Consider the following 22,634-nt stretch of genomic DNA (forward strand, 5'->3'; position numbering starts at 1 on the left):
GAGCTCTGGAGGAGGCTTCCACAGTCTCCGCATGGTGGCCCATCTGGTGCCAAACACCTGCCACCCACAGCCAGAAGTCCCAGCCACTAGAAAGTCCAGAAGGGTCCCTGCCCTTTGCCTTTGGGCCGGGGTTAAGCCAGCAGCTGGGCTTGCATGTGACCCCTGCCTCACCCCCTGCCCCGCCCGCACTTTCTCTGTGACACGTACAATGGATATGTCATAAAGCCAGGCAGAGCCAGTGCTATAAATTCAGAGGAGTTAGAATCTAGGAAGAGGCTCTCCCACTTTCACTCTCTGCTCTCAGATCAGGCAGGCAGTACCTCTAATATGGAAGCTATGGACACCACACCTCCTTCACACGCTGTCCTCTTCCATTCTGCTCCTGTTTTCCCCAGCACCACATTTACGGCCCTGGCGGGCATCGGTGCTTCAGCAGGAAGCACGTCAGACCCCGAACCTATGGACACCACACCACCTTCACACGCTGTCATCTTCCATTCTGCTCCTGTTTTCCCGACCATCCCATTTACGGCCCTGGCGGGCATCGGTGCTTCAGCAGGAAGCACGTCAGACCCCGAACCTATGGACACCACACCACCTTCACACGCTGTCATCTTCCATTCTGCTCCTGTTTTCCCCAGCACCCCATTTACGGCCCTGGCGGGCATCGGTGCTTCAGCAGGAAGCATGTCAGACCCCGAACCTATGGACACCACACCTCCTTCACACGCTGTCATCTTCCATTCTGCTCCTGTTTTCCCCAGCACCCCATTTACGGCCCTGGCGGGCATCGGTGCTTCAGCAGGAAGCACGTCAGACCCCGAACCTATGGACACCACACAACCTTCACATGCTGTCATCTTTCATCCTGCTCCTCTTTACCCCAGCACCCCATTTACGGCTTAGGCCGGCACTGGTGCTTCAGCAGGCAGCACCTCTAACACCAAAGCTATGGACACCACACCTCCTTCCCAGGCTGTCATTTTCCAGTCTGCCCTGTCTCCAATAGAACCACTACCCATTTCACACCGCTGTTCCAAGTTCTGGGAACACACCACCCAGTGATAGCAATGCCTCAGCCCATGCCTCGACTCATTTACCTGCAACGTGAGCCAACAGATAGACCAACACTTCAAAGTTATGACAGAAAGTTGAGTAAGTTATACGCTTGGAATTTCATTTATTATTATTAACAAGCACAACTGTAGTGCTTAGACTATAACAAGTACTATTCTAAGGGCTTACCAAATATTAACTCACTTATTCCTCATAATGGCAACCCTAGAGGTAGGGAATATTCATAAAGTTCACTTTTCTGGGGGAAACTGAGGCCCAGAGACGTTGAAGAGCTTGACTAATGCCACACAGTAAGTAGGTGGCAAAACCCGGGATTAAAACCAGACCGTCTAGACTTTCATCACTTTGCTGTGTCACCGTACTGTAAGTTGTGGTTAGGGAAGGAACTAAATTGACAAGACTCTGAACTAAAAGGAGAAGGGAGAAATGAGAAAATGAGTGATCCTAGAAGCTAGAGTAGAGTTAGGCTCAGAAATTTCTGGTGATGAGACCCGGAAGAACAAGAACTTGTTTGGAATATTAACTTGGGGTAGTATCTGAATCCATGGAGAAATGGTTTTGTTTTCTGTAAAATTTAGAAAGGTCAGTTGGATGAAGATTAATGAAGACAAAAGTAGAAAGGAAAAGAAAAAGGTGCCTTAAGGGAGACATAACCGCTTCCCTCTACGTACCCACAGGTGGGGTCCTGTGGGAAAGGATGGAGCTCTCTCTACCGGGTTGGTCACCAGGCTGAACAAGGAGAAACATGGCAACCATTGTACTGGTTTTGATGATCTCTCAAAACCAAGGCTTCAGTTTCCAAGAACGACCTACGGTAGCATAACTAGTGTGTGTCACATGTGCCACTAAGTGTGTTTCCAGTCACACATTTTAATTGGAGAACTAATTCCTATGAGGTAGGCATTAGTTCCCTATGGCTGCTGTAACAAATGACTACAAATGTGCTTGCTTCTAACAAAACACACTTATTTTCTTATGGTTCTGGAAGACAGAGGTCCAAAACCAGTTTCCCTGGGCTGAAACCAGAAGTCGACAGGGCCATCCATCCTCCTTCTAGAGGCTCTAAGCGAGAATCTGTTTGTTTCCTCGCCAGCATTCCTTCACTTCTGGCCACATCAATGCAACCCCAACTTCGTCATCACATTCTCTTTGGAGTACAAAATCCCTCTGCCTCTCTCTTACGAGAACACCAGTGGTTATATTTGGGCCCATCCAGGTAGTCCAGGAGAATCTTCCCATCTGAGAACCATTACTTTCATCCCACTGGCAAAGTGCCTTCTGCCATTTAAGGTGACATTCACAGGTTCTGGAGAGTAGAATGTGGACATTTGGGGGCAATGGTATTATTCAGTCTACTACAAGGTAGATTCTATTATCTTTCTCAGACGTAGGAAATGACGTTTAGGGAAGTAGTTTGTCTCAGGTCTACAATTTCCAGAGTAGAGACTTAAATTCTGCCACTGACACTTTAGGACACACCTTAAACAACTTGAATCTGTGTCCTTAACTACTGCATAATCCTTGGTTAAGAGTCACACTTAGGTATCAAGACCCAATTGAATACAACACAAGTACTGTCTCCTCTTTCACTATGTTTGCCTGGTGTACTGATGAATCTTGCCCAGAGCAGAAGAGTTCAGAAAATTGTTATGCAGGTTTACGAAGAGAAAGCATTTACTGTTTGACGTGCCTGGAGTAACGGAAGGCTTTTTCAAATAAAATATGCCACCAAAGAGTCAAGTGTCACAACAGAGGTAACCCCGTGGGAGTCACGAGGAGACTAAAATTATCTCCAATTGTGCAGGAGAGAAAAGTTTCACTGAAGGCAGGTGTAGTTCAGCCAAGCCCTACAGCACAGAAGTAGGAACGTGGGTATGTACGAATGGGAAACAGTTTAATGCAGAATGGATGAGAAATATGCATTCGACCTATTCTAAAACAACTGGCTTATTAACTCAGTAAATCGATTTAGTCAGTCCAACTAGCTTTAGCTGATTACTTATCCAGGGAATAGCTGTTTAGAGTAATTTTTGTCATAGAACAGTAAATAAAATGGTTGAACTATAGCTTTAGGCTTGCTAAGTGAAATAGATTGCTCTAGATGATTTTCAAGTGACTTACTTGGTAGTACTCACGAAATTGGGGGTTAACAATTGCTTAAGAAAACAAAGAGAATTGATTTTAAATAAAGTACTTACTGTGTGAACTATCTGTTCAGTAGCTCATGTTAAACGGATGTTTATAATCCTCATTGGACAACCAACTACATTTTTGCAAATGGCAATGTGAATTGCTCTCGCATAAACTATAGCAATGACCACCTATCTAATTTGTTGTCCAAACCAGAAATGTTCTAACAATACTGGTGTCCTAATAAAAATAAGCACGAAGGGAACACACACTGGGTGTCTCCCGTGTGCCTGTGCATGCATCTATGTCTCACTGAACCCCCATAACAGCCCCCAAGAGAGGGACTCTGAGTGTCCCCATGCTGCTTGTGGAGAAATAGGCACAGGAAGGTTCAATAGTCTATCTACCTAATATCACACAGAGGGTGGGAGAGCCCGTTTTTAAACCACCTGCCTCCAATTCCAGGTGCCAGGAGCCAGACTCAGCCTACAGCTCTCTTCTGCTCACCTGGAGGTGAAACAAGGTGTCATGATTAGTCAAATCCCGTCTTCACTCATCAAGGTAGCTTGAACACCTGCACGTCCTCCAAGTAGCATGTAGCATAAGCAATAAGATGTTTGCCCCCTGATCGTCTAGGAACTTGGAATCAGCTGTGCCTGGTAAGGCTGAGCTGGTTTAGAGTGGAGAGGACCACCGATCTTCCACCTGGGCAAGTGCCTTTTGACCTCCTGCCATCAGAGGGCCGAAAACTCCAGCCTGAGAATGTGCTGAGGCCTGTAGCCTAGTTATGCCAGCTCAGAACAATGATGAGCACACGTTTTTCCAATCACCTTTCCCCATGCTCCCCGTGCCTCATACTGCCCTGCTTCTTTATTCTTTATCCCACAGATACCCAAAGCCCCTTGCCTTTGGGGAGGCAGATTTGAGACCTATTGTTACGTCACGTCCTCGCTTGGCTGCCCTGTGAATAAACCTCCTCTTTGCTGCAAACCTCAGCATTTCAGTGTTTTGGCTTGCTGCATCTCAGACAGAAAGGTTGGGAACAGTGGTACAGGACCCTTGCATGTGAGGGAAGCTGGTTCCTAGTAGTCACATTGCGGATGTTTTCTCCTCTCTGGGTGGGGGTGGGGCAGACATCCTGCTCTTCCGGAAAGGGAGAAACACAGGTGCCAAACACTTGCCCTCAGCGTCACCCTCACCTAGGAGCTTGTTAGAAGCACCGAATCCAGGCCCCACCCAGAACTACTGAATACCAGCCTGCATTTAACAAGATCCCCAAGAGAGGCATACCCATATTAAAGTTGGAGAGGCACCAAGCTGTCATCGTCTTCTCTGCAGCTAATGAAAATGAAGCAAAGATTCATCCCGAGCCGACTCTGCCTCAGTCACCTGGATATCCCATGAGCTCATTTAATCCTCCCCAGCACCTGCAAATGAGACTGAGGGTCAGAGTGGTCTAGCACCCAAGGTTCCATAAGAGAACATGACCAAGGCTCACTGGAGCCCAGATTTCCAAAAAAGAAGGCCCCTGAGCACAGCATGGCACCACCGCAGCCCAAACCGTGGGCCTGGAGGGCAGGCCAGGCTCCCCACGCAGAGTTCACACCATTCGACAGATGCCCACAGCAGACCACAAGGCAATATGAGAAGTAACTTCTGATTGTGGAATCTCTGAATTTTGAGATTTAAAGAAAAAAATCTGTTTTCGGGGGATGGTTAAAACAGTTCTACCAAGGAGTAAAGAGAGGTCATCTCAAGGCTCCTTCTGGACTAAGAATTTAATGCCTACTTATTGAGAAATGCTCCGTGCATTTGCTCAGCCCTACGTCAAGATGAAGTTCTCTGTGCCCTAGAAGCTTAGGTTCTAAAAAGGCCACAGAAATGGGTGAGACCTAAAAAATGCCAGAACAATGCAACGGCCTTAATCAGACTGTCTTTGCTTTGCCTTGCTTACAAGTCACTGACATTAAACTGAATATGGTGTCATGTCTTTATGTTTCTTGAAGCTTTTTTTTTCAAAAGATCATATAAAGATTTTCTTCCATGGTAAGACTTTTATATTGTATTTTTCTTAAACTGGACTGTGGTACATTTACCCTCCATCAGATGATTGCTTATAACTCACCTTGCTTTATTAAGAATACCGCTAGACGCTTCTATGTCCCTACTAAAGAAAATCCATTTTCAGGCCCATTGAAACCAATGAAAATCCAAGATTTCAGAGCACAAGATAATGAAAATTCTCTCTATCCGCATCTTTTACTGCTTTTAATCTGTTAACAGTCCCTAAGTGTGTCAGATGAAAGGTACTGTCGTGGGAATTGACATCATTAACAGCATTCCATACAGGTAAGTCTTGATTGTTCCAATTTCTCAAAAAGTTGGACATATTTACTGCCTCTATGACATCTCTAGGGTGTGTGGAAGAAATAAAAAAGAGGCCTGTACAATGTATTTCTCCAAATATACACACAAATAGTTTGCACATACAAACAGGGAAACCTTATAAATAATGTATGGGGAGCAAAGGATTGTCGGTAACGGAACTACTCATTTCGAAAGACAACACTGTCACCAAGTGTCCCCTCACCAAAACTGACTGGGAATTTTTAGGGGCCACCAAACCAGGGATGGAGATTTTTAGGCACATTCTTGTCAGAAAAGAGAGCCTAGGGCATAAACCACTCAACCTGTTGGCACGAATGCCAGGGCAACCCAAGCAAGTGGATATACAAGCCTACGTAACGCTTGGAAGTAGGAAGCTTTGGGGGACTACACCTGGGCTGGTACTGGCCTCCCTCCCCAAAGGGACAAGGAGAGCAGAAACCTGGATGGAGTCAAGAGAGAGAACAAAGCAAGGCAAGGCTGGATATGGAGCAACGTGTGGATCCAGGAGCATGTGTCTCAGAACTGCTGGGGCTGTGCAGACCAGCTGCATCCCCATTCTCCTTGACCCTCATGGGTATAATGAACTCAGGATGGGCGCATCCCGGCTGCCAAGTCACTTCCACCTGTCCATGGAGTTGACAGTTACTTGCTCACAGTGAACCAACCTCCCTGGACCTAACAGCTACTTCAGGAGGCGGTAGTGGAGAACAAGGTGACGACAACGACCAGATGCGAAGGAGGAAAAGACGTTCAGCGGACCGACTGGGTGGACTGATGGTGTGGGGTTAAGTCTGCAGAGCTAAAGGGGCCAGATGTAGAAAAGGGAAGGGGAACCATGAGGATATGGTCAAGCCCCATCGTATGGATATTTCATCCATATGTTGTATGCAAATCCCATTCAATTTGCTCTGAGTGAACAAGAGAGAACTAAATTATCCTTTAAACCATGTCAGTGACTTTATTTACCATCTCATTTGATGAGCTCATAGCCCAGGTGCAGAGGGAAATGGGAGCTGTGAGTCTCAGGAAGTCTCAGGCCTCAGAGGCCCCTCAGAGCCAAACTACCTCACCTTTTGCACTTTTCAAGCAACGTTATTCCTAAGTGCGAGTCACCCTCTTCATCAGGTTCTCCAAGAAACAGCAATCTCTCCCAATGAGAGAGGAAAAATGGGCTACTTTGGCTTGCTGAGGCACAATATGTAGTTCTCCAAAATGGTACCTGCCTGGGGATTTTTCAAGAAAATTAAGTATCCGTGGTGATTTGTTTGTCTTCACATAACGTATGACCCAGATGTGCTGAGAAATAAGAAAAGGACGAAGGAATCAAGGGCGGCTGATCCAAGGAGGCAAGGGGCAACTTCCACAGCCTACGTGGAAAGCTAGAGGGAGGGAACATCCAGCTGGTGGGAGCTGAAGACAGGGGCCAGTCCTCCTTGGGCTCGGGATGCCACCCCCTCTTCCTACATCTTCATGCTCTCCTTCTCTGTGGCCCCTCCCAGCCATATTAAAGAGCCACAAGGAAATGCTCTCCTCCATTCCATTCTCCTGTCCTCCTATCCACCCCTCCCTTCTTTCCCTTTGCCATCAATTTCTTGACTTGCCCCCCATTTCTCCCCTCCCATCCACACTGCGGTCTGGTTTCTGCCCCCCTACTCTCGTGAAACTGATCTCCTTGAAGCCCCCAATGATTTCTCCGTTGACAAGTCCAGGGCACTACTTCTCAATCCTTATCTTTGTGACCGCCAAGCCGAGTTAGATCTTAAACAACGTCTCTGTCTTGAAAATCTCTTCCCTTGGCTTCCGCGCCACCTTTCCTTTTCTTTCCATGAGACCGATCACAACCAGTACTGCAGATTCCATCGAATTAAGGAATGCTGTTGCCTACATGTGTGAATGAGCTCAAGTGAGTAAAGTACTGAAGTAGAGGACACCTAAAGTGAAACGTCTTCATGAATGTCCACGTGGCTGAGCAGCAAGTTAACCTTTCCTACATGTGCTAAAGAAGAAGAGTTGGGTTTTATTTTATTTACTTTTCCCTGGACTGTGTTGAATGACTATCATCTACAAGTTCAGGCTACTTTTGGCTGAGGATTAATGCACTGGGAGAGCTGAGAGAAAACTGAACAATAGAGCTGTCTTTTTCTTGACCAGTTCACCTTAGTTTCCCAAACTCTAAGTCTTTCCCGAATTCTTTCTCCTTTTTATTGTAGTAAAAGGAACATAACACAAAATTCACCATTTGGATCATTTTACAATTCACTGTACCATTCAGTGGAATTTACTACTGTCACAATGTTGCGCAACTATCACCACTGCCTAGCTGCAAAACATTTTCATCAACCAAGAGGAAACCTACACCCATTTTAAGGAGTCATTCCCTATTTCCCTCTCTTCCAAACCCCTGGCAACCACTAATGTAGAATCTTTTCTGTGTGTATGGATTTGCCACTGCTGGACATTTCATATAAATGGAACCATACAATATGTAGCCTTTCATGCCTGACTCCTTTCACTTAATTGCATCCATCATGTGGCATGTATCAGAAATCCACTCACTGTTATGGCTGAATCCTTCATACTCTTTGAATACAAAATTAAAAATACGCTGAGAATGAAGCTCTGTTTTAATGGCACATCTATTAGGCCAATTCATTGAAAGAAGCTGAAGATGGAGATATTGTTGTGAAATGATAATCGTTGAGAAGCCTCAGCCAATTGGATAATGAAAAGTTTGGGAAATGTTGCAAAAAATTATCTGCTTTGTATTAAAAGCCTATTAAACAAGGATGTAGGAGATTGTCTTTTTCTTGCAGGTAACTTAAATGAGGCAGAAAGAAATAACTGCCCTTTAAAACACATTTTGAAAGGATTCTATTTATTCTTAATAGACGAATGGGAGTACAGGAAGTTCACATCCAATATGGACTCCCTGTCCAAACACTGTTTATCGTTCTAGCCACCACTATCGAATTATATTTCTTGAGAGTAAGGCAGCTCAATTCCTGCATATTACTTTCTAAAATTCATCCATCAACTCCATTAATACAGTATAAACAAGAGTTGTTCAAGTTTAAGTGCACTTCAAATATCAGGTATAAAGAACCCCCAGTAAGAAAAAGAATCCTATATCTCTTGCCAGAATGTGGTCAGCTGTGGGGTGCTCTGCTAGCTGAAAGACACATTCATTATTAAGGGGATAGAGGCTGTTTAAGTGGGATGAGAGCCAAAAAATTTTAACTACATATATGTGTTAAGAACAGTGCTAGGTTATCTCATATTCTATATCAGTCAAGGCTCACCATTTTACATACGTGAAAAACAAATTTAAAAGTGTATTAGTAGGGCTTCCCTGTTGGCGCGGTGGTTAAGGATCTACCTGCCAGTGCACGGGACACACGTTTGAGCCCTGGTCCGGGAAGATCCCACATGCCGCGGAGGAACCAAGACCATGTGCCACAACTACTGCGCCTGCATGCTAGAGCCCGTGAACCACAGCTACTGAAGCCCATGCACCTAGACCCCGTGCTCAGCAACAACGAGAAGCCACCACAATGAGAAGCCCGCGTACTGCAACAAAGAGTAGCCCCCGCTCACCGCAACTAGAGAAAGCCCACGCACAGCAACGAAGAGCCTAGGCAGCCAAAGATAAATAAATAAATACGTCTATTTTTAAGAAAAGTGTTTTAGTAACTTACTAAAAGGCACGCAACCAGTAAACGTGAGCAACAATTCAATCCCAAATCTGTCACACTGAAGTTTAAGCTAATACTTGAGATTAATAAAAACAGCACTAAAGTAAAAGTTCAGAGATATTTTTTATTTCATACTTTCACTAATGCTCTTTGGAGATAAATCATTTCATTTATATGGGCTTTAGTTTTCACAACTTTAATAGTTGGAAGCTTGACTAGATGATCTGTATGTAGTCTTCCAATTCTAAAATGTTCCACTAACTTGGATTGCTACAATAATTGCCCTTGCAATACATGCATGCTGCCACCAAGTAGCAGTAGAGACTACTAGTTCCTTTTTTTACCCCTAGTGGGGGTGCATTTTGACAGCAGACTTATCCGTCAATAGTACAACCTGTTAGTATAACTATAAGATAACAAAATAATCTGGTATTCTTTCCTGTAAAAGAGAAGCTTTACATTGTGTCTGTGAATCGTACCAGAATCACCTGTAGGTTTTTAAATATAGAGGAAATCCTGAACCCATTGAATGAGACTCTTCAGAGACAGGACTTGGGCATCTGGAATTTTGGGTTCCCATCATTTGTATATTTTATTTCATTTTATTTTTGCCTATGTACAATATTTGTCACATCCTTTTGAATCTTTGAAACCTTCTTTTTGTTTTAAATTTTAGAATATTCCATAATCTTCACCTACTTTTCATAAGGTGTTATCTGTTATGTTTATTCGATCTTGTGCTTCTCCTGGTTAAGACTTCTTTCTTTCCTTTTTTTGTTTTTTTCGGGGCCCTGCCTCATGTCTTGCAGGATCTTAGTTCCCTGACCTGGGATTGGACCCCAGGGCCCCAGCAGTGAAAGCGTCATGTTCTAAATACTGGACCACCAGGGAAGTCCCAAGATTTCAGTTTTAAATGACTTCTTTCCCCACTCTAATTCATTCCTGGGATCAGTTTCATGTTTGGACATTAAAGCAACCTTGCATTGCCAGAATAAAGCTACTTTGATTCTGATATACGATTGTTTTACATACCATGGATAAAGTTTGTGCTTCTCTTTACACATTTTGCATGCATGTTCAAAGGAGAAACTGGCCTGTGATTCTATTCTCGTAATATTCTTTATAGATTTTTTGTTGCTTTTTTAACATTCTATACTTTATGATTTATTTATTTATTTTTGGCTGCATTGGGTCTTCATTGCTGCATGCGAGCTTTCTCTAGTTTCGGCGAGCAGGGGTCTATTCTTTGTTGCGGTGAGTAGGCTTCTCATTGCAGCCTTCTGACCCCATGGGCTTCTGACCCCATTCGTCAGTGCTACTTCAGGTCCTCACCCCTTCCCTTCTGACCCTGGGCGGTGAAATCCTCTTTCTGCGGCTGGCGTGCGGCACAAAGTCAATGAGGCAAGAGTAGGTTTGGAGTATCCAAGGAGCAGAAAGGATGTCAGCATGTGGAAAACAGAGCGAGCAAATTGGAGAGGAGAACGAAACAGTCAGAGAGGAAACAGAGGCCCAGATTTCTAGGTCTGTAGAGGCACTCTGAGGACTTTGCATTTTCTGAAGAAATTTGAGTGACATGATCTGACTTATGTTTTAACAAGATCTCTCTGGATGCCACGCTGATTAGAGACTGTAGGAGAGGAAGGACAAGCCCCAGAAGACCAACAGTTGATTCAAAGAAATGATTACTCAAACATCGAACCCTCCTCAGTGAAGACGCAGAGCAGGAATTGGCAAATAATGGCCATGAATCAAATCAGGCTCTCAGCCTGGATCTGTGGGACTGTGAGCTAATAATGGTTCTCACGTTTAGAAAGCTTGTTGAAGAAGAAAGAGGAGGAGAAGCTACAGAAACTGTATATGGCCCACAAAGCCTAAGATATTTCAAATCCAGAAAATGCTTTCCAACACCTGACGTAAAGCATGTGGCTGGTAGGAGGTCCTCAACCAAATTTGGAAGAGGAATACATGAGTCAGTTAGTTCCTGAAAACACTGTAAAGTGATAGGTGTCAAGAAACATTTACCCCTTCACCCTTAACCTTCACAAATGATGCCAGTTCCATTGAGCTATTGAAAAATACATTCTGGCTTTCAGACAAATAACCCAGAGGACATTTTCTCACATACGCAAGGTCATAAACAACTGTCAAGTGAAGTTGAAATAGCAACAAATCAAATAATAACAAAAAACATTTTTACTGATCTTTAAATCTTACAAAGCATTTTCATGTTCATTATCTAATTTAATCCTCAAATCAACGTCCTGAGATAGTTATTATTTCCCCATTAGAAATGACCACATATGAAATCCTTAGTGATTGCTCAACAAAAGCTGAAATCTTGAGTGTTGCATCTATTAAGGCCATGGTTGGGTGTTTTCCCATGGGAACATTGGATGCTAAAATCCACAGGGATTTTCAGCTCAAGATGGCAGACTAGGAAATATATTTACTTTCTGTTCCTCCTGAAACCATATCTAAATAAAACTGTAGAAATACCAAAATTAATCAACCAATAAAAGCCAAGATATTCTGGAAGTCATCAACCACAGAAAGATTTCAACGCATTTCAAGAAGGCAAACAATGAAATGGAGGAGCCATGAATAAAATAATGAAGAAAAAACGGCTGAGCCTAAGTAAGGTCTGCACAAAGTCACTCAGCTTTTGCTGAGCTCTGGTTATAGTAAAGGGCAGAGGAAAGAAGAGGGGCTGAAAACAAGGAGACAAATGTCATTTTAGGAAAAACACTTCATTTAATGAACTCCAGGGAACACTCAGCCTACTGCCATACTAACTCATGAATTACAATGGATTGTTGGTAAGCAAGACAAGAAAACAGGGAAGAAACATAACTCAAGACGCTGTTTCTAACTGAACTCTTCTCAAATGAGATCGAGGAATTATGGTTCAATGCCACAGCTGTAAATCATTTCTGCTGTTGGAGAGGTTACAAAGGGCTTATAATATTTCCCTTGTTTTCAGACAGAATTTAGGTCTGAGCAAAAGCTTTTGTGTCCTCCAACCCCAAAATTTATTGGGGATGGAATCCCAGATTTGCTGGGACATACCATAAAAGGAATCTCATGAGCAGAGGGTCAAACTGATTTTGGAATATATGAATTATGCCCAGTGTGAGTTTCAATAGGTTTATATATATATATACATTTTTACTGATCTATATGATTTTGGGTTCTGAAACTTCTACATGTCACATGTGTGATACATAACAGACAATGTCAGCCCCAGGAGGGAGAAAACACTCCAATGAAGCAAGCCAAAGAAACAAGTTTTAAGCAAGGTCAAGTGATGTGTAGACCAGGATTGTTCAATTCCTACCTGTCATGCTGAAGCTTCCAGCTCCTGAATAACAACACATGCTTCCCTTGTCCTAGACAGCCAAGGGTACGTCTCCTCTCTTGGGCATAAGAATCCCTAGAGTTACATATGGGTAGTAAAGAGTGGGCCCAGTGTCATACTCACAATGACCAAATTGTATTGATCGTACTTTATACCAATACATCGCTCCACGCTGAAGTTGCAATAAATGATATATTTGCTTTCTAGACATGAATGAGACGCCTTACTGGATGTACTCCAGGAAGGCCAGAGAAGCTGGCTTCTAATCCATACGGAACAATTCACTGGTGAATTTCTTTCAGGATAGCTCATGATTTATCTAGAATATCATCTTTACATATCTGGATCCTTCAAACTAGACAAAGGGAAAATACGGGCTTCAAGCCTCAGTTAGAAATATGGAATGGTGCCATGCTGACAACTGGTGCTCCCTGACCTGTATCTTCTGAGATTAGAACACAGTGTGGTGGATGACCAATTCATGCGTTGAACAAAAGAAGACCTCCTACAGGGCAGTGTAGCTGTTCGTTACAGGTATGGCACTTAAGGCTAAGTATCATAAGGACTACAGGAAAAAAAGAAAAACAAGTAACACATGAAGATATACGATAAGGAGGCACCACAGTCCAGAGCACAAGCTCTGGAATCACACAGGCTTGGATCGAATCCCGGCTAAGCCACTACCATCTATATACCCTGAAGGACAGGCCAAGGTTTAAATGTTCTTTTACCAAATTTCAAAACAGAAGTGAAGAAAGAACCTATCTGCCAGGAAGGGACATCGTGGGCTGCAGCATCCAGTCGGATCAGGGCTCTGCATCTCCTGCTCAGAAACCTTGGCCACCTGGCTCATGGTGATGCTGGCAGCTGAGCAGCCCTGGAGAAGGCGATCCTGTCTCCAGGTCTCGCAGAGGAGCTGGGGAGGTCTGCGGACGAGGTGGCCCACACCCTGGTAAGCTCTGGCTGCCTCCTGCCCTCAGGTCTGAGCAGGCTCTGGCCTCTGGCCCCGTGGTGGGGAAGGCCTGGCCGATACATACGCAGGGCTGAGGGGCCTGCAGAGCCAGTCCCCAGGCAGGGTGAGCTCTGGAGGAGGCTTCCACAGTCCCCAACAGTCTCCGCATGGTGGCCCATCTGGTGCCAAACACCTGCCACCCACAGCCAGAAGTCCCAGCCACTAGAAAGTCCAGAAGGGGCCCTGCCCTTTGCCTTTGGGCCGGGGTTAAGCCAGCAGCTGGGCTTGCATGTGACCCCTGCATCACCCCCTGCCCCGCCTGCACTTTCTCTGTGACACGTACAATGGATATGTCATAAAGCCAGGCAGAGCCAGTGCTATAAATTCAGAGGAGTTAGAATCTAGGAAGAGGTTCTCCCACTTTCACTCTCTGCTCTCAGATCAGGCAGGCAGTACCTCTAATATGGAAGCTATGGACACCACACCTCCTTCACACGCTGTCCTCTCCCATTCTGCTCCTGTTTTCCCCAGCACCCCATTTACGGCCCTGGCGGGCATCGGTGCTTCAGCAGGAAGCACGTCAGACCCCGAACCTATGGACACCACACCACCTTCACACGCTGTCATCTTCCGTTCTGCTCCTGTTTTCCTGACCACCCCATTTACGGCCCTGGCGGGCATCGGTGCTTCAGCAGGAAGCACGTCAGACCCCGAACCTATGGACACCACACCACCTTCACACGCTGTCATCTTCCGTTCTGCTCCTGTTTTCCCGACCACCCCATTTACGGCCCTGGCGGGCATCGGTGCTTCAGCAGGAAGCACGTCAGACCCCGAACCTATGGACACCACACCACCTTCACACGCTGTCATCTTCCATTCTGCTCCTGTTTTCCCGACCACCCCATTTACGGCCCTGCCGGGCATCGGTGCTTCAGCAGGAAGCCCGTCAGACCCCGAACCTATGGACACCACACCTCCTTCCCACGCTGTCATCTTCCATCCTGCTCCTCTTTACCCCAGCACCCCATTTACGGCTTAGGCCGGCACTGGTGCTTCAGCAGGCAGCACCTCTAACACCAAAGCTATGGACACCACACCTCCTTCCCAGGCTGTCATTTTCCAGTCTGCCCTGTCTCCAATAGAACCACTACCCATTTCACACCGCTGTTCCAAGTTCTGGGAACACACCACCCAGTGATAGCAATGCCTCAGCCCATGCCTCGACTCATTTACCTGCAACGTGAGCCAACAGATAGACCAACACTTCAAAGTTATGACAGAAAGTTGAGTAAGTTATACGCTTGGAATTTCATTTATTATTATTAACAAGCACAACTGTAGTGCTTAGACTATAACAAGTACTATTCTAAGGGCTTACCAAATATTAACTCACTTATTCCTCATAATGGCAACCCTAGAGGTAGGGAATATTCATAAAGTTCACTTTTCTGGGGGAAACTGAGGCCCAGAGACGTTGAAGAGCTTGCCTAATGCCACACAGTAAGTAGGTGGCAAAACCCGGGATTAAAACCAGACCGTCTAGACTTTCATCACTTTGCTGTGTCACCGTACTGTAAGTTGTGGTTAGGGAAGGAACTAAATTGACAAGACTCTGAACTAAAAGGAGAAGGGAGAAATGAGAAAATGAGTGATCCTAGAAACTAGAGTAGAGTTAGGCTCAGAAATTTCTGGTGATGAGACCCGGAAGAACAAGAACTTGGTTGGAATATTAACTTGGGGTAGTATCTGAATCCATGGAGAAATGGTTTTGTTTTCTGTAAAATTTAGAAAGGTCAGTTGGATGAAGATTAATGAAGACAAAAGTAGAAAGGAAAAGAAAAAGGTGCCTTAAGGGAGACATAACCGCTTCCCTCTACGTACCCACAGGTGGGGTCCTGTGGGAAAGGATGGAGCTCTCTCTACCGGGTTGGTCACCAGGCTGAACAAGGAGAAACATGGCAACCATTGTACTGGTTTTGATGATCTCTCAAAACCAAGGCTTCAGTTTCCAAGAACGACCTACGGTAGCATAACTAGTGTGTGTCACACGTGCCACTAAGTGTGTTTCCAGTCACACATTTTCATTGGAGAACTACTTCCTATGAGGTAGGCATTAGTTCCCTATGGCTGCTGTAACAAATGACTACAAATGTGCTTGCTTCTAACAAAACACACTTATTTTCTTATGGTTCTGGAAGACAGAGGTCCAAAACCAGTTTCCCTGGGCTGAAACCAGAAGTCGACAGGGCCATCCATCCTCCTTCTAGAGGCTCTAAGCGAGAATCTGTTTGTTTCCTCGCCAGCATTCCTTCACTTCTGGCCACATCAATGCAACCCCAACTTCGTCATCACATTCTCTTTGGAGTACAAAATCCTTCTGCCTCTCTCTTACGAGAACACCAGTGGTTATATTTGGGCCCATCCAGGTAGTCCAGGAGAATCTTCCCATCTGAGAACCATTACTTTCATCCCACTGGCAAAGTGCCTTCTGCCATTTAAGGTGACATTCACAGGTTCTGGAGAGTAGAATGTGGACATTTGGGGGCAATGGTATTATTCAGTCTACTACAAGGTAGATTCTATTATCTTTCTCAGACGTAGGAAATGACGTTTAGGGAAGTAGTTTGTCTCAGGTCTACAATTTCCAGAGTAGAGACTTAAATTCTGCCACTGACACTTTAGGACACACCCTAAACAACTTGAATCTGTGTCCTTAACTACTGCATAATCCTTGGTTAAGAGTCACACTTAGGTATCAAGACCCAATTGAATACAACACAAGTACTGTCTCCTCTTTCACTATGTTTGCCTGGTGTACTGATGAATCTTGCCCAGAGCAGAAGAGTTCAGAAAATTGTTATGCAGGTTTACGAAGAGAAAGCATTTACTGTTTGACGTGCCCGGAGTAACGGAAGGCTTTTTCAAATAAAATATGCCACCAAAGAGTCAAGTGTCACAACAGAGGTAACCCCGTGGGAGTCACGAGGAGACTAAAATTATCTCCAATTGTGCAGGAGAGAAAAGTTTCACTGAAGGCAGGTGTAGTTCAGCCAAGCCCTACAGCACAGAAGTAGGAACGTGGGTATGTACGAATGGGAAACAGTTTAATGCAGAATGGATGAGAAATATGCATTCGACCTATTCTAAAACAACTGGCTTATTAACTCAGTAAATCGATTTAGTCAGTCCAACTAGCTTTAGCTGATTACTTATCCAGGGAATAGCTGTTTAGAGTAATTTTTGTCATAGAACAGTAAATAAAATGGTTGAACTATAGCTTTAGGCTTGCTAAGTGAAATAGATTGCTCTAGATGATTTTCAAGTGACTTACTTGGTAGTACTCACGAAATTGGGAGTTAACAATTGCTTAAGAAAACAAAGAGAATTGATTTTAAATAAAGTACTTACTGTGTGAACTATCTGTTCAGTAGCTCATGTTAAACGGATGTTTATAATCCCCATTGGACAACCAACTACTTTTTTGCAAATGGCAATGTGAATTGCTCTCGCATAAACTATAGCAATGACCACCTATCTAATTTGTTGTCCAAACCAGAAATCTTCTAACAATACTGGTGTCCTAATAAAAATAAGCACGAAGGGAACACACACTGGGTGTCTCCCGTGTGCCTGTGCATGCATCTATATCTCACTGAACCCCCATAACAGCCCCCAAGAGAGGGACTCTGAGTGTCCCCATGCTGCTTGTGGAGAAATAGGCACAGGAAGGTTCAATAGTCTATCTACCTAATATCACACAGAGGGTGGGAGAGCCCGTTTTTAAACCACCTGCCTCCAATTCCAGGTGCCAGGAGCCAGACTCAGCCTACAGCTCTCTTCTGCTCGCCTGGAGGTGAAACAAGGTGTCATGATTAGTCAAATCCCGTCTTCACTCATCAAGGTAGCTTGAACACCTGCACGTCCTCCAAGTAGCATGTAGCATAAGCAATAAGATGTTTGCCCCCTGATCGTCCAGGAACTTGGAATCAGCTGTGCCTGGTTAGGCTGAGCTGGTTTAGAGTGGAGAGGACCACCGATCTTCCACCTGGGCAAGTGCCTTTTGACCTCCTGCCATCAGAGGGCCGAAAACTCCAGCCTGAGAATGTGCTGAGGCCTGTAGCCTAGTTATGCCAGCTCAGAACAATGATGAGCACACGTTTTTCCAATCACCTTTCCCCATGCTCCCCGTGCCTCATACTGCCCTGCTTCTTTATTCTTTATCCCACAGATACCCAAAGCCCCTTGCCTTTGGGGAGGCAGATTTGAGACCTATTGTCACGTCACGTCCTCGCTTGGCTGCCCTGTGAATAAACCTCCTCTTTGCTGCAAACCTCAACATTTCAGTGTTTTGGCTTTCTGCGCCTCAGACAGAATGGTTGGGAGCAGTGGTACAGGACCCTTGCATGTGAGGGAAGCTGGTTCCTAGTAGTCACATTGCAGATGTTTTCTCCTCTCTGGGTGGGGGTGGGGCAGACATCCTGCTCTTCCAGAAAGGGAGAAACACAGGTGCCAAACCCTTGCCCTCAGCGTCACCCTCACCTAGGAGCTTGTTAGAAACACCGAATCCAGGCCCCACCCAGAACTACTGAATACCAGCCTGCATTTAACAAGATCCCCAAGAGAGGCATAACCATATTAAAGTTGGAGAGGCACCAAGCTGTCATCGTCTTCTCCGCAGCTAATGAAAACGAAGCAAAGATTCATCCCGAGCCGACTCTGCCTCAGTCACCTGGATATCCCATGAGCTCATTTAATCCTCCCCAGAACCTGCAAATGAGACTGAGGGTCAGAGTGGTCTAGCACCCAAGGTTCCATAAGAGAACATGACCAAGGCTCACTGGAGCCCAGACTTCCAAAACAGAAGGCCCATGAGCACAGCATGGCACCACCGCAGCCCAAACCGTGGGCCTGGAGGGTAGGCCATGCTCCCCACGCAGAGTTCACACCATTCAACAGATGCCCACAGTAGACCACAAGGCAATATGAGAAGTAACTTCTGATTGTGGAATCTCTGAATTTTGAGATTTAAAGAAAAAAATCTGTTTTCGGGGGATGGTTAAAACAGTTCTACCAAGGAGTAAAGAGAGGTCATCTCAAGGCTCCTTCTGGACTAAGAATTTAATGCCTACTTATTGAGAAATGCTCCGTGCATTTGCTCAGCCCTACGTCAAGATGAAGTTCTCTGTGCCCTAGAAGCTTAGGTTCTAAAAAGGCCACAGAAATGAGTGAGACCTAAAAAATGCCAGAACAATGCAACGGCCTTAATCAGACTGTCTTTGCTTTGCCTTGCTTACAAGTCACTGACTTTAAACTGAATATGGTGTCATGTCTTTTTGTTTCTTGAAGTTATTTTTTTCAAAAGATCATATAAAGATTTTCTTCCATGGTAAGACTTTTATATTGTATTTTTCTTAAACTGGACTGTGGTACATTTACCCTCCATCAGATGATTGCTTATAACTCACCTTGCTTTATTAAGAATACCGCTAGAGGCTTCTATGTCCCTACTAAAGAAAATCCATTTTCAGGCCCATTGAAACCAATGAAAATCCAAGATTTCAGAGCACAAGATAATGAAAATTCTCTCTATCCGCATCTTTTACTGCTTTTAATCTGTTAACAGTCCCTAAGTGTGTCAGATGAAAGGTACTGTCGTGGGAATTGACATCATTAACAGCATTCCATACAGGTAAGTCTTGATTGTTCCAATTTCTCAAAAAGCTGGACATATTTACTGCCTCTATGACATCTCTAGGGTGTGTGGAAGAAATAAAAAAGAGGCCTGTACAATGTATTTCTCCAAATATACACACAAATAGTTTGCACATACAAACAGGGAAACCTTATAAATAATGTATGGGGAGCAAAGGATTGTCGGTAACGGAACTACTCATTTCAAAAGACAACACTGTCACCAAGTGTCCCCTCACCAAAACTGACTGGGAATTTTTCGGGGCCACCAAACCAGGGATGGAGATTTTTAGGCACATTCTTGTCAGAAAAGAGAGCCTAGGGCATAAACCACTCAACCTGTTGGCACGAATGCCAGGGCAACCCAAGCAAGTGGATATACAAGCCTACGTAACGCTTGGAAGTAGGAAGCTTTGGGGGACTACACCTGGGCTGGTACTGGCCTCCCTCCCCAAAGGGACAAGGAGAGCAGAAACCTGGATGGAGTCAAGAGAGAGAACAAAGCAAGGCAAGGCTGGATATGGAGCAACGTGTGGATCCAGGAGCATGTGTCTCAGAACTGCCGGGGCTCTGCAGACCAGCTGCATCCCCATTCTCCTTGACCCTCATGGGTATAATGAACTCAGGATGGGCGCATTCCGGCTGCCAAGTCACTCCCACCTGTCCATGGAGTTGACAGTTACTTGCTCACAGTGAACCAACCTCCCTGGACCTAACAGCTACTTCAGGAGGCGGTAGTGGAGAACAAGGTGACGACAACGACCAGATGCGAAGGAGGAAAAGACGTTCAGCGGACCGACTGGGTGGACTGATGGTGTGGGGTTAAGTCTGCAGAGCTAAAGGGACCAGATGTAGAAAAGGGAAGGGGAACCATGAGGATATGGTCAAGCCCCATCGTATGGATATTTCATCCATATGTTGTATGCAAATCCCATTCAATTTGCTCTGAGTGAACAAGAGAGAACTAAATTATCCTTTAAACCATGTCAGTGACTTTATTTACCATCTCATTTGATGAGCTCATAGCCCAGGGGCAGAGGGAAATGGGAGCTGTGAGTCTGCCATCTCTCAGGAAGTCTCAGGCCTCAGAGGCCCCTCAGAGCCAAACTACCTCACCTTTTGCACTTTTCAAGCAACGTTATTCCTAAGTGCGAGTCACCCTCTTCATCAGGTTCTCCAAGAAACAGCAATCTCTCCCAATGAGACAGGAAAAATGGGCTACTTTGGCTTGCTGAGGCACAATATGTAGTTCTCCAAAATGGTACCTGCCTGGGGATTTTTCAAGAAAATTAAGTATCAGTGGTGATTTGTTTGTCTTCACATAACGTATGACCCAGATGTGCTGAGAAATAAGAAAAGGACGAAGGAATCAAGGGCGGCTGATCCAAGGAGGCAAGGGGCAACTTCCACAGCCTACGTGGAAAGCTAGAGGGAGGGAACATCCAGCTGGTGGGAGCTGAAGACAGGGGCCAGTCCTCCTTGGGCTCGGGATGCCACCCCCTCTTCCTACATCTTCATGCTCTCCTTCTCTGTGGCCCCTCCCAGCCATATTAAAGAGCCACAAGGAAATGCTCTCCTCCATTCCATTCTCCTGTCCTCCTATCCACCCCTCCCTTCTTTCCCTTTGCCATCAATTTCTTGACTTGCCCCCCATTTCTCCCCTCCCATCCACACTGCGGTCTGGTTTCTGCCCCCCTACTCTCGTGAAACTGATCTCCTTGAAGCCCCCAATGATTTCTCCGTTGACAAGTCCAGGGCACTACTTCTCAATCCTTATCTTTGTGACCGCCAAGCCGAGTTAGATCTTAAACAACGTCTCTGTCTTGAAAATCTCTTCCCTTGGCTTCCGCGCCACCTTTCCTTTTCTTTCCATGAGACCGATCACAACCAGTACTGCAGATTCCATCGAATTAAGGAATGCTGTTGCCTACATGTGTGAATGAGCTCAAATGAGTAAAGTACTGAAGTAGAGGACACCTAAAGTGAAACGTCTTCATGAATGTCCACGTGGCTGAGCAGCAAGTTAACCTTTCCTACATGTGCTAAAGAAGAAGAGTTGGGTTTTATTTTATTTACTTTTCCCTGGACTGTGTTGAATGACTATCATCTACAAGTTCAGGCTACTTTTGGCTGAGGATTAATGCACTGGGAGAGCTGAGAGAAAACTGAACAATAGAGCTGTCTTTTTCTTGACCAGTTCACCTTAGTTTCCCAAACTCTAAGTCTTTCCCGAATTCTTTCTCCTTTTTATTGTAGTAAAAGGAACATAACACAAAATTCACCATTTGGATCATTTTACAATTCACTGTACCATTCAGTGGAATTTACTACTGTCACAATGTTGCGCAACTATCACCACTGCCTAGCTGCAAAACATTTTCATCAACCAAGAGGAAACCTACACCCATTTTAAGGAGTCATTCCCTATTTCCCTCTCTTCCAAACCCCTGGCAACCACTAATGTAGAATCTTTTCTGTGTGTATGGATTTGCCACTGCTGGACATTTCATATAAATGGAACCATACAATATGTAGCCTTTCATGCCTGACTCCTTTCACTTAATTGCATCCATCATGTGGCATGTATCAGAAATCCACTCACTGTTATGGCTGAATCCTTCATACTCTTTGAATACAAAATTAAAAATACGCTGAGAATGAAGCTCTGTTTTAATGGCACATCTATTAGGCCAATTCATTGAAAGAAGCTGAAGATGGAGATATTGTTGTGAAATGATAATCGTTGAGAAGCCTCAGCCAATTGGATAATGAAAAGTTTGGGAAATGTTGCAAAAAATTATCTGCTTTGTATTAAAAGCCTATTAAACAAGGATGTAGGAGATTGTCTTTTTCTTGCAGGTAACTTAAATGAGGCAGAAAGAAATAACTGCCCTTTAAAACACATTTTGAAAGGATTCTATTTATTCTTAATAGACGAATGGGAGTACAGGAAGTTCACATCCAATATGGACTCCCTGTCCAAACACTGTTTATCGTTCTAGCCACCACTATCGAATTATATTTCTTGAGAGTAAGGCAGCTCAATTCCTGCATATTACTTTCTAAAATTCATCCATCAACTCCATTAATACAGTATAAACAAGAGTTGTTCAAGTTTAAGTGCACTTCAAATATCAGGTATAAAGAACCCCCAGTAAGAAAAAGAATCCTATATCTCTTGCCAGAATGTGGTCAGCTGTGGGGTGCTCTGCTAGCTGAAAGACACATTCATTATTAAGGGGATAGATGCTGTTTAAGTGGGATGAGAGCCAAAAAATTTTAACTACATATATGTGTTAAGAACAGTGCTAGGTTATCTCATATTCTATATCAGTCAAGGCTCACC

Source organism: Leucopleurus acutus (assembly GCF_964270905.1).
Source record: "Leucopleurus acutus genome assembly, chromosome: 14".
Lineage (NCBI taxonomy): Eukaryota > Metazoa > Chordata > Mammalia > Artiodactyla > Delphinidae > Leucopleurus > Leucopleurus acutus.